Consider the following 12,404-nt stretch of genomic DNA (forward strand, 5'->3'; position numbering starts at 1 on the left):
TCTCAGGGTTTTTTTATATAAGAAACTGATTGCACTCTATTGCTGACAGTGCTCCTGAAACTGGAAGTGATAGTCATTTATATTTTCTGAAAATAATATACACAAATACAAAACATGCCTAAGGTGGGACAATGATGATTTAATCTGTGGTACAGAGGAGAAGATGGGAGATGTGTAGGACAGGGTTACTGCAGGAGTTGCTTTGAGTAGCACGGACAGTCTATAAATTTATGGGTCATTCCATGTAAGATCAACAGAGGCCTCCTAGCTGACCGTCTTGGATGTGCTTCAAACTTGATGTAAATAATGTCATTGTGTGCAACCACTACTGTATAAAATTTTACTTCAAAATTTCACTACTGTATACATTTTTTTTCTTTACAGCATAATGACATCAACTTAACTCCCCCCAAAAATAAGATACAGACACCAAGACAAATAAATACATCTACCCCAAAAGAATCACCCAAAAGGAAGAAAAGAAAAAGAACACTATCAAAATTGAGGGAAAAGTTGCGCAACACGGAAGAGAAGCTGCTGGAGAGGACTAAAGAGACTTTAAACCTAAGGAAAAGACTGAGAAGACTTGAAAAGAGAGAGAGAAAGCAGGGACTTGAGAACATGGAAGGCAGAAAGGTCCAACAAAAAGCTAGAAAGAGAGATAACCAAAGAATATTATCCAACAGCCAGAGAAGATTAATGCGCAGAATTGTTAGCTGCTTCTTTCACCAAGATGAAGTTTCGACTGTCATAAATGGCAAATCTGGTGAAATTCGAAAAAAGGGCCAGATATTTCGCAAGAGAGCCTTGACAGACAACATGGCAAACCTTCACAGAAGATTTCAGTCTGAGAATCCCAGGCACAAACTTTCCATGTCTCAGTTCTGTAAACTTAGGCCATTTTGGATTGTCTACCGTAGAGTAAATGATAGGGAAACATGTGCTTGTAAAACACATGAAAATTTTGGCCTGAAGATAAAAAAGCTGCATCAGCTAGGAATCATAGCCACAGCGTCTTCAAGGGACATAGTGCAGGCCAGTGTGTGTAGTGACAACGACATGTCCTGTATGTACAGGACATGCAGCAATTGCCAAAAAAAGAAATTTCCAACAACACTGGATCCTTCACTGAAAGAAAACATTATAGTATGGGAAGAGTGGGTTACAAAATCTATACCAAAAAAAGGAACAGATGGGCCCACTGAAGAGAAGGAAGTGAGAAGAGCTTTCCTTGAGAAGAGACATACCTCAGTCGAAAAGCTTGTAGAACTGACACAGGACCACCTCTCAAACTTCTCAAGACACATTTACAACATCAAGCATCAGTTTGAAAGACTGAGAAAATTGAGAGAGTCTCTTACCCAGAATGAAGTAGTGGTTCATGTTGACTACAGTGAGAACTATGCTTGTAAATATAGCAGAGAAATAAAAGAAACTCACTTTGGAGGTGGAAACCAGCAGGTAACCCTCCATACTGGAGTTATTTATCTCAGTGGGCGGGAGGTGAAGTCCTTTGCATCGCTTTCAGACTGTCTTCAGCACAATGCAATAGCCACATGGGCTCACCTTGACCCGGTGCTGAGGAGCATACGAGAGGAACATCCAAATGCAAGTGACATCCACTTCATTTCAGATGGCCCCACATCTCAATACCGGAACAAAACCAACTTTTATCTAGCCTCAACAGTGCCATTCATGAGAGGATTTAACCGTGTAACATGGAACTTCACAGAAGCATCCCATGGAAAGGGTGCTCCTGATGGAGTGGGTGGTGCCTTGAAAAACCTGGCTGACAGAATTGTGTCCTATGGTACCAGCATACCAGATGCTGACACTCTTTTTGAGCAGCTAAATCTCAATTCATCTGTAAGGCTCTTTAAAGTTACGGAGGAAGATGTCAAAACAAGTGCTGAATTAGTACCACCAGACCTGAAGACAGTACAATGAGAATTCATCAGGTGAGTAAACATATTGACAACATTTTCAAATTCAGTGCAAATAGTAGGAGAAGCCAGCGGGTTTGACGTAGGAGAGATTGGAGTAGAGTTTAGATTCTCTGCCCGAGGCCGAGCCCAGACTTGACCCGACCCGACCCGTGGGTCGGGTCGGGCTGATATTTCCTGCCACTATCTTCGGGCCGGGCCGGGCCATGATCAAGCATTTGTGTGTGTTTTTTTTTTTTTTTTAAATCATTACTTAATTAGCCTAATTGGGTGGAGAGCTATGCCATAATTATAAATGTAGCTCCCTCCCATAAGACACGAGCACAAGAGTCCTTTGCATTTAACTGAGCCGACGGTTTATTCGAAAGACAGTGGCTTCGTTATTATCACCATCATGGCAGACGTGAGAACTAAATACAGATACGGAAACACAAAATCAAGCACATTTACTTACAATATTAGCTAACAAACATTGAAATTCAAATGAAATATAAACATAAATAACAATAAAGACAGCTTAGAGAATTCATACACAGTTAACACGAACCTCAGTTAGCATTTACATGGCTAAATATAACAAACTTAACTAAAACTTAATTAACACATACCTCGTTGGCTGCTTACGGAAGGATTTAACCTTTTTCTTAACCCTTTACTTAAAGTTCGATGCCGAGCACACAAACTGGTTCCAGCAGCAAGCGAACTGGATAAGTGAAAACGTGCTTTTCTTCTAAACGTGTCTCAATAATTGCGGACATCAGAACAACAGTTCCGTTATTACCTATTTTGTTTAAAAATATTCTAAAACTTATATTTATTAAATATGCCATCCAAAGTTAATTACTTGTTCATTTTCTGTGTTTATCATTGTTCACGTTTTTTTTTCATTCGGATCTATTTGCGATCCATTCTGAATAAACAAACAATGCAGTTTACATGCTTCGTCCTTGTTGCATTTTTCATTAAGATAAATCTAAACTAATTTCTGTAGTTCAAACAACTTGTAGTTGAGAACGTCTGTTACAACGGCTCACGTATTTAAAAATAGTCGGGTTTAAATCGGGCTCATAATTACAGTTAATGTGTCGGACCGGGTCGGGCTCGGACACAAGGTGCACGGGCTCGGGTAGGATCGGGTTTAATTTTTTGGGCCCGATCTAAGCTCTAGATTGGAGGACTTAACTTGAGAGTGGCCAGCCATTCTGAGCTAAGGACGATGGTGGAGCTTCGGAGGATTTGAGGAATTGCAGGGGGAACGGAGGGAGCAGGCTTATTGGAGCTGTATGCGGAGAGTGCTGGCTGGTGGGGAGACAAATAGGAGTAGGATGATGACCTCCACTTCAACAAAAAAGCTTGGAACCTCTTAAATCAAGGACATAATTTAAAAAATCCGCTACGGGTCTGTGACAATCGTCAGCAGTCAGAAAATAAAACAAATCTTTTAGTCCCATCCAGAAGCATGCATTGATCATGGGATCGCTATATCTCACCCAGGTCAAACATGCTCAAGAACTCCACATACTCCTCCAAAGGCCCTCCCTACTGCTGAAAGTGCAGGAGATACTCTTCATCTTTTTGCGGTCGGGTCTTCTGTCACAATGTAGTTGCAGGGAGAACGCAGGAGTCGGGGAATAAGCTTAAACAGTCTTTAATAAATGAAAACGCAAGGGAAAATTTCAAAATAGGAGCTTGAACACAAACACGTAGACAACAAGTAGACCCAACCAAGGACAAAGGAACAAACAGGAACTTAAGTGCACAGGATAAGTGACCAAATAAGGAAAATCAGGAAGAACTATGGGGGCAAAACAGGATCAAAACACTGACAATATCTTTAATTCAAAATTACTATTCTTTTCTTTTAAGATGACATCAACAAAAGCAGGCCTTATCTACACCAGAGAAGTGTCCTGCTTTTGTGATTTTGCCTGTGGATGTTTCAGTCCAAAAGAGTTTTACTTTCGAGAAGATGTGGAGCCAGAAAAGGAGAACACTGAATCAGTTTTGGAAGTAGGAAAGTGGGTCCTTGTACAATATGATGGAGAACTGTTCCCTGGCACAATCACACAGGTATGAAGAAGTATTTGGTGCTATGGATATTTGTTATTGTTTATGAAAAATCCTTACATTTATTTATGTATGTATTTATTTATTTATTTTTACTGTCTAGATTGTAGATGGTCAGTATGAAGTTGACACAGTGAGTTGTGCTGGACCGAACAAATTTTTCATTCCATCCATAAGATACGAGGGAGAAAAAGTGTGGTACTACTTTGATGACATAAAAGCCATCATTCCAGAGCCACAACCGGCAACATCCTCTGCTCGACACTTCTGTGTGTTGCCTGAGATTTGGGCAAAGTACACAAACAAACATGTGTAAAACACAGAAATTGGAAAAGATGAACCACACCATACAATGTTAGTTTGCCTGCTACCTCCAAGATCATCCTAATACAGTAAACCGGAATGCAATTTAATTTCCTGAAGTGCAGTTAACTGATTTTGTTTCGTTCAATTTTCCTGCTTGCACCAGAGCAAATTAATTCAATAACTTATTAATTAATTCATATTTGTTTTTTGTTTTAAACTATTCTACTTTGCATTCACTATTTTACATGTGGAGAAAAAATGTCTTTTAGGCACAAGTTGAAATGCTGCCATGTTTGTTTATTCTTGTTTTAATATTTGCTTATGTATTTTTCAAACACTACACAATAAAAAAGTATTTGAATGCATGATTGGGCAAATATGATCTGTTTTCTTCTACATGAAAATAAGTTTTTAACAAAATTTCAGTGCAAGTACACTTTTAATCATTACCGAAATAATTAACCTCATTTCCGAAACCTATGTATCATTACCGAAACAGTTGTTCATTAAATGTTAATTTAATTAATAGAAAAATAGTACTTTGATTTTAAATGCTTGTTCAGAATCTACAAATTATGTTCTTTCAGGTTTGTCCAGTCATTTTAAAAATATGTCAGGTTTCAACGAAATATTAAAAAAAAATGGTTACAAATTGTGGAAGGTGTTGCGGTAATGAGAGAAATCAATAAAAATTTAAAAAACTGTTAAATTAAAAATACATATTATTTCAGAATTTCAAGTAACTGTGCATGACTATTAGTAATCCATTTTTAAAATTGTGAAAATGCACTAGCTTTTCTAACAGGGTTGATGTTTTCAGACTGTTGCGGTAATGAGATTTTTTAGGACGTATTTTGGAAATTATGTTAAAAAAAAGTGTTCAGTGGTAAGTAAAGGTTTTTAATTTAATGTTCACAAATACTCCAGACTTTGATTCTAATGTCTGACAAAAAAAAAAGTTAATTTAAGCATTTTTTAAATTTTCTTGCTTGACATTTTTAGAACCAAGATTTCGTGACAATCACCCATAAAGTATGAATGTAACAGGGTTAAAATAGTTTATTTAGTTTATTTCATGTTTTATTTACTTTCATATTAATGTATATGTGATAGCTGTGTGTATATTTCATGTTGTACTGTATATAAGGGGTTATAATGGTTTCCTATGGTTTCATTCACTTCAATGTAAAATGGGTCGATGAAAACCCAGTGGAAAGTGTTTTACCTAGAGACTGCTATGTAAGTGGACATGGATTGAATGTGTAAAACCTGATTTATTATGATTGGACGAGTTTGTCACTGTCTGCCCTGTCCGTGCCAATAAACTCCTATTCCTCACTTCACGGCTTCACTGCCTTCCTGCCCGCTGGGCGAACGTAACAAGTAGATCACATCATAGGCCTTTTTGTGATCAATTTCACTTGTAGCTTTCTCAAAGAACTCAAGTAGATTCGTTAAACAGGATCTACCTCTCCTATATCCATGTTGGCTATCCCTCAGAATGTTATTTGCATCCAGGTAATCTACCATTTTCACTTGGATTATAGCTTCCATTATTTTTCCAGTAATGCTAGTTAAACTGATTGGCCTATAGTTTGCTTGATTATTTCTATCCCCTTTTTTGAATATGGGTGTTATATTAGCATGCTTCCAATCTGATGGTACCGTACCCGCAGATAATGATTTCTGGGTAGACATCAAACGAACATCACGACAAGACACAACAATGACGGATATGGGAAACAAAGGCAGACATGGACTAATATACACAAGACAGGCTGAATTCAACAAGCAACAGGTGAGTACAATCAGGAATTAACACGAGGTAACGAGGGGGGCGTGGCACACACGAGGATCGGACGAGCTGGGCGTCACAAAAGGTTGGCTAATATGTAGGATCACACATGCACATATCACAGGGCCTAAATTCCAGGTGGCCTGAGACAAGGCCGAGCCTGGTACGAGAGGCACCAAAGGGGGGTTACACACACAAACACACACACACAGATAACCAGGGAGGCTAGCACTCCAACTTTTATTGCCCAAAGATTTAGGGACCTACAGACAAGCAGAGTGGACTTCACGGACAGGGGTCCCTCGACTTGGCACACAACCCCCTCCACATACACTCTGCCTTACATCTCACTCACCCAACAGACGAACACCCTAAAGGAAATTTCAGTTAAGTTTGGCTTTTGTATACCCTGTATATTGATTTACTCACGACTACTAGTCTCAATATACAGATACGTTATGTTTGTATGTGTCCTTAGACAATCTTAGTGTTTTGTGTGCCACCCTTATAACCATGTTCACGGAGTATCACCTATTTCACCCCTTTGCACTTGAACACATATAAATTTAAATAAATAGATAGGTATAGCTACCATTGTATGTATGTTCTCATGGTATACCAGAAGAATCTGGAAAGTGAGTGTAATCAATGTGTCCTAACTTTTAGAGAGTCTGCTTTGTTAAAAACCCCCCCTTCTCTTCCAACATTCCTTTGTGGTCCTTATCTGATCTTGGTGGACAGTCACCAAGTTTCTTTGTTTCTACCATGCTATGTTAAAAGAACTGAATTAAGGTGTATCTTATCCATTCTGGAGAAGATGAAGTGGCACAAGCCACACCAAACAAAATATGTTGTTTCCAGATGTGCAACTTATATTGATATTACCACAAACTAACGGCCACGCCTATCTATGGATAAGATGTGCTGTTTGTAATAGGAATATTCGATGTAATATCCGCACAAAGTGTTGAGGTGCAACCCAAAACCCCTGTATCCTATACTGATGTGAATCAGTCACATAGATACAATAATTAATTGTTTAATCAATTAATGCAGATGGTATGAGGTATGTACCTGTGAAGCTGGTATGGCATGTTTGGTGTCAAACTGATTGTTAATCACCCCTGATTCTAAATCTGGTCAGTGATTACCATAAAAGTGGATGTATCAAAAGTTATAACAGCTTAATGAAAATCATCAGTAAAGGGGGAATCAGTCGGGCCATAAATCCCAAAAGGACTGATACAGACCCCCTTCCGAAAGCCCGCCAAATGGATGGCCAGCCATTGGGCCAGGATTCGAATTCCTGGTCATCCCTATTCATGAACTTTAGACCATAAAAACCTGGACCTCAGAACAAAGCAGCGCAGAGAACAACCAGCAGCAGCGCAGAGAATAACCGCCAGCCCGAAGGAGAACATCAGCCCAGGAGAAGAGAAGCCCACAAGAAACCCTCCGGTGAAGGCCCAGCTGAACAGAGAACAGCACCCAAGACAAAGCTTCACCAGGAGAGAGAATCTAAAGGGACTCCACTCCACTGCTCCAAACGCCGTGCCTTCCTGAGTGCCATCAGCTCAGCAACTCTGCCATCAACTGCCAAGACCCCCCCTCCCACTCTTCAACCAAGTAAACCAACTTCCTTTCATTCTAACAACTTAAGCTGTTCTGTTAACCTGCTATAAGACTTTAGGGTCGTGTTCCACAAACTGTGCTTGCTTTGCAGAACAGTATTTCCCATTTAAGGTTACTCATTTAAATCCAGTCATTGCATTTTCATAATTACATCTTTTGTTTTATTCCGTTATTTCGTGTTTGTTGTTTGTGTTAGGTGTAATGTCTGTCTTATGTTAGTTGTAGTTAGTTAGGAATAAATGCATGTCTTTTACACAACTTCAGCCTCCGTCATTGAGTACTCACACTAAGTTCCTGCCTCTGTGCGATCTTGCTACACGCTCTGAACCTCAAACTCGCCTGAAACATCGCGAGACTCTCTCTCATCGGACGTGAGGGGAGCTTCGCTACCAATCGTTTACATTACCTGATGATGCAGCTCGCTGGACGAGCCTTCTAACCTAGGTTATAAGTGATATTGGTAATTAGTCAATCCCGTTTAAGTCTCACATTAACAGACTTACGGGGATACTTCAATTGAGTTTGGAGGAGCCGACTATTCGGCATAACAATTGGTTAATAATCAGCATTAAATAATAATTAATTAAACTTTAATTAATTCAAACATATTGGTGGAGAATATAAAAATTTATTTGAGCTAATAATTCCTACAAATAATATCCCTCATCTCTTTTAAAACTATAGGTAAGCTGCCATCAGGGCCCTGTGATTTATTTATTTTCAGATTAGCTAGGCTTAGTACCACATCAGCCTCAGTTATACATATACTGGTCATAGACAACGCTATATTCGTACTAATTGGTGGTAAGTTACTCGTGTTCTCTAATGTGAACACCCGTGAAAAGTAATCATTAAATTAATTTACTATATCAATTTCATTTTCAATTATAAGGCCCCTACTGTCCTGCAAATTAGTGATTTCAGCTTTTAGAGCTCTTTTGTAGTTAAAATATTGGAAGAAACTTTTATTGTAATCCTTAGCCTCCAATGCAATTTTTCTTTCTACATCCCTCTTGGACAGTCTAATATTATTTTTTAACTCTACCTGTATACTTAAATATTCCTGCTTAATTTTACTTTAATCATTAGTTATTTTCCAATTGTGGAACAGAGCCCTTTTCCTCCTGACTTTATTCTTAATTTCCTTAGTAAACTACCTAGGTTATCGTTTCCTAGATTTAGTTTTGCTGGAAACAGGTATGAAGTCCTCTTGCACTTGCAACAATGTGCTTTTAAAAAATTCCCATGCCTCTTCAACTGTTTTGCTATTTAACTCCACCCAGTTTACAGTTTCTAGTTTCAGTCTCATACCATTAAAGTTAGCCTTCCTAACATTGTATACTTTTAATTTCAACTTTGCTCTGCGGACACTAAAATTAACCTTGAATTTAACCATGTTATGATCACTACCGTCCAATGGTTCTAAAACCTCTAATTTTCCAATCTTATCCTGGTTATTAGAGAAAACAAGATCAAGAAGGGCTTCTCCCCTGGTACAGTAGGAGTATTAACAAACTGAGTAAAAAAACAATCCTGTACTAATTCCACCATCTCAAGTTCATTTACAGAAGAGCCAGAGACTGTATCCCAGGTAAATTAAAATCACCCATAACCACCACATAATTTTTTTTTACTCATAATCCTGATATCATCATATAACATTCTGCTTTCCTCTGCAGCTACATTCGGTTCTCTATAACAAACCCCAACAATTAGGCCATTTGAGTCTTTAGCATCAAAGTTTTATCGATACAGCTTCTGTACTTTTATTTTTATCAGTGAGCTCCCTTGCCTGCAAGTTTTCTTTTATGTATACTGCAACACCACCTCCCTTCTTGCCTATCCGGTCTCTACGGAACAACGTATAACCATCCATATTATATTCTTCACCATCATTGTCACTCATCCATGTTCCAGTTATTCCTATAATGTTGTAAGTCTCCGATGAAATTAAAGCCTCTAAATCATTAATTTTGTTTCTAATACTCCTAGCATTTAAATACAGACCACAAATGGTAGGCCTTTTACAGTGCCCACTTTTAATATTTATTTGGGCTTTCCGTCTCTCCCCACATAAATTCGTAACTAACCTCCCTGCCCCCCCAGTCCCTAGTTTAAACATTCCTCAACTTTTCTATACATACGCCTCCCCAATATACTGGTTCCCCTATGCAACCCGTCCAGCTTGAACAGGTCCCACCTGTTCCAGAAGGTCTTCCAGTGCCCCATAAACCTGAACCCCTCTTTCCTACACCACCATTTTAGCCACACATTTAATCCCCTTATCTCAGCTAACTTCGCCTGACTTGCATGTGGCAAGGAAAGTATTCCAGAGAATACCACCGTGGATGTTCTGCTTCTAAGCTTATCCACGACTTCTATAAATTTATCCTGCAGAACAGCCCCCTGCCCTTTCCTATGTTGTTGGTGCCAACATGCACCACGACCACTGGATCCACCCCGGCTGGGGCCAAAAGCCTGTCTACTCGATTCGGAAGGTCCCCTACCTGGGCACCAGGCAGGCAAGACACCGTACGTGACCCTCTATCACGGGTGCACACATAACTATCTACACTACTGATAATTTAATCCCCTACTACTACAACCTCCCTCCTCCTGGGGATAGGTGGCTCCTTGGTGCCCAAGGGCCCACCTGCCTCCCCAGTCTCTTCCAGCTCTAAAGCTGGAAGCACCTGAAAGCGGTTAGACATCGTCACTTCAGGTGATGCCGCCTCTGTGAATTGTGTACGCCCTTTTCTACATCTATGACCTACGTTCACCCAACTCTCTCGACCTACCTGTTCATCATTCTCCCCCCTTCCCGCTTGTGACGTACACACAGTCTCCCTAAAAGGCGTGTTAACTCTCTCCTTTAACTCATTGTTATGTTGGATGAGAGCCAGTTGCTCCTCGAGGTCACAAACCAGGACCATGAGTGAGTCCACTAACTTACATTGCTCGCAGACTAAGTCTGACTGGACGCAAGCATCCAGAAGGGCAAACATCTTGCAAACACAACACTGAGCTGGCTCCATAATTACCTAACTCACTATGGCCCCGTCCTTTACTCCCAGCCCAGAATATTAATATAGCGTATTTAAACTTTTAGTTGATCTTGTTACGCATATGCAGGCGGGGCCAAGCACCTGCAGGGGATCTGCGGCAGATCACCTTACTACTTAAGATCTGCCTGACAGCCTATCCTCGCGAAGTATTGTTGCCATTGTTTCAATGAGCCTTGCTAAGCACTATTCCTGTCTCCTGTTCTCCCGGTTTGTCTTGCCTGCTGTGTCCCGCCTGCCTGCCTGCTTCTTCCCGCCCCGCTGTCCAGCTGACCCTGGTCCTTCCCCCCTCTCATCTCCACGTCTCGTCCTTTTGTGTAGGACTGATCAACCCGGAACCTGACATCTGCCTGTGACCCGACCACCCGCCGGGATTAACCCCCTGGATTTGTTTGCATCCGATTTATTAAAAGAACCCGTTTGCTCCCGCACTTTGGGGTCTGCCTCCTTCTTACTCACCGTGCGTCACAGATCTAATTAACATATAGTTAAAACAATAAAGTGCCGAGTACAATAAAACACTAAATTAACACTTGCGTTAAATCTAGGGTGACCACCTAATCCATGTCAGGGGGGACACTATGAGCTACAACAGGATTTGTAAACTACCATTTCATACATTTCAATTAAAAGGACCAGGATTTCACTTAAGCACTGGGTTCTTGCCGTATGCTGACTGGTCAGTCTCCTATAATCATGCATATGTGTCAGTAATGTTAATGCGAAACAGCTGGATGAGTCTTTCAATCTAGGAACTAACCAAACATTTTAGCAGAGCACAGAACCCTTTCAGCTTTAATAGTAGTTCGTAAAAGCTGAAGTAGCTCATAGTGTCCCTCCTGACATGGATTAGGTGGTCACCCTAGTTAAATCTGAACTTTTTTTATAAATTATCCGACAGCATCAGCGATAACAACCTTAAAATTAAACTTTTAAAATAACCAAATTAACAATTACTTACCCGAGACTAACTTCCTGCTGAACCACGTTTAACTAAACTAAAGAAAGCCACCAGTTCCCTGTTCTTATGCCATAGGCTATACTTTTCAATAACTTGTGTATATACATTATAAGTTTGCTGAGTTTTTTTTATGGATACCTGGCTTCAGTTTTAATTTGTAACACTTTCAGTTCCCAACCCTGCCCATGACCAGAGAGAAAGACTTTGATGATAAGAGTAGCAAGCTAGGCTCACTGGCATGGCAGACACACTGCATAACAGCATTAATGCTACTTTTGTCAATAATCGAATCCCTTTTGTTTTCTTTCAAAATTTGTTTCAGGTAAACTTTTTTGGGATTATTGGTGCAGCTGATGTGCGTTACTGCACTTGGCGTGTATTAAAGATTTCTTTGTCCACCCTTAAACTGAGAGAGGTAGTGATTGGTAAGTACATTTGTCTGGACATACAATACAGAAGGCCTCTTAACTGATGCTTAAGACCTCCATAATATTCATTTATACCAAGCTGCAGTCCAGAGAAACCCCTTGACTGCTAGCGCAGCAGAAGTAGATATTGAGGCAGCAATAAAGCAGTGGCTCCAGCTGGCAGCTGACCGAGGAGGCGGGCAGAAAACTAGGCTACTCATGAGGGGAAGT

Source organism: Paramormyrops kingsleyae, chromosome 9 (assembly GCF_048594095.1).
Source record: "Paramormyrops kingsleyae isolate MSU_618 chromosome 9, PKINGS_0.4, whole genome shotgun sequence".
NCBI classification, from domain to species: domain Eukaryota; kingdom Metazoa; phylum Chordata; class Actinopteri; order Osteoglossiformes; family Mormyridae; genus Paramormyrops; species Paramormyrops kingsleyae.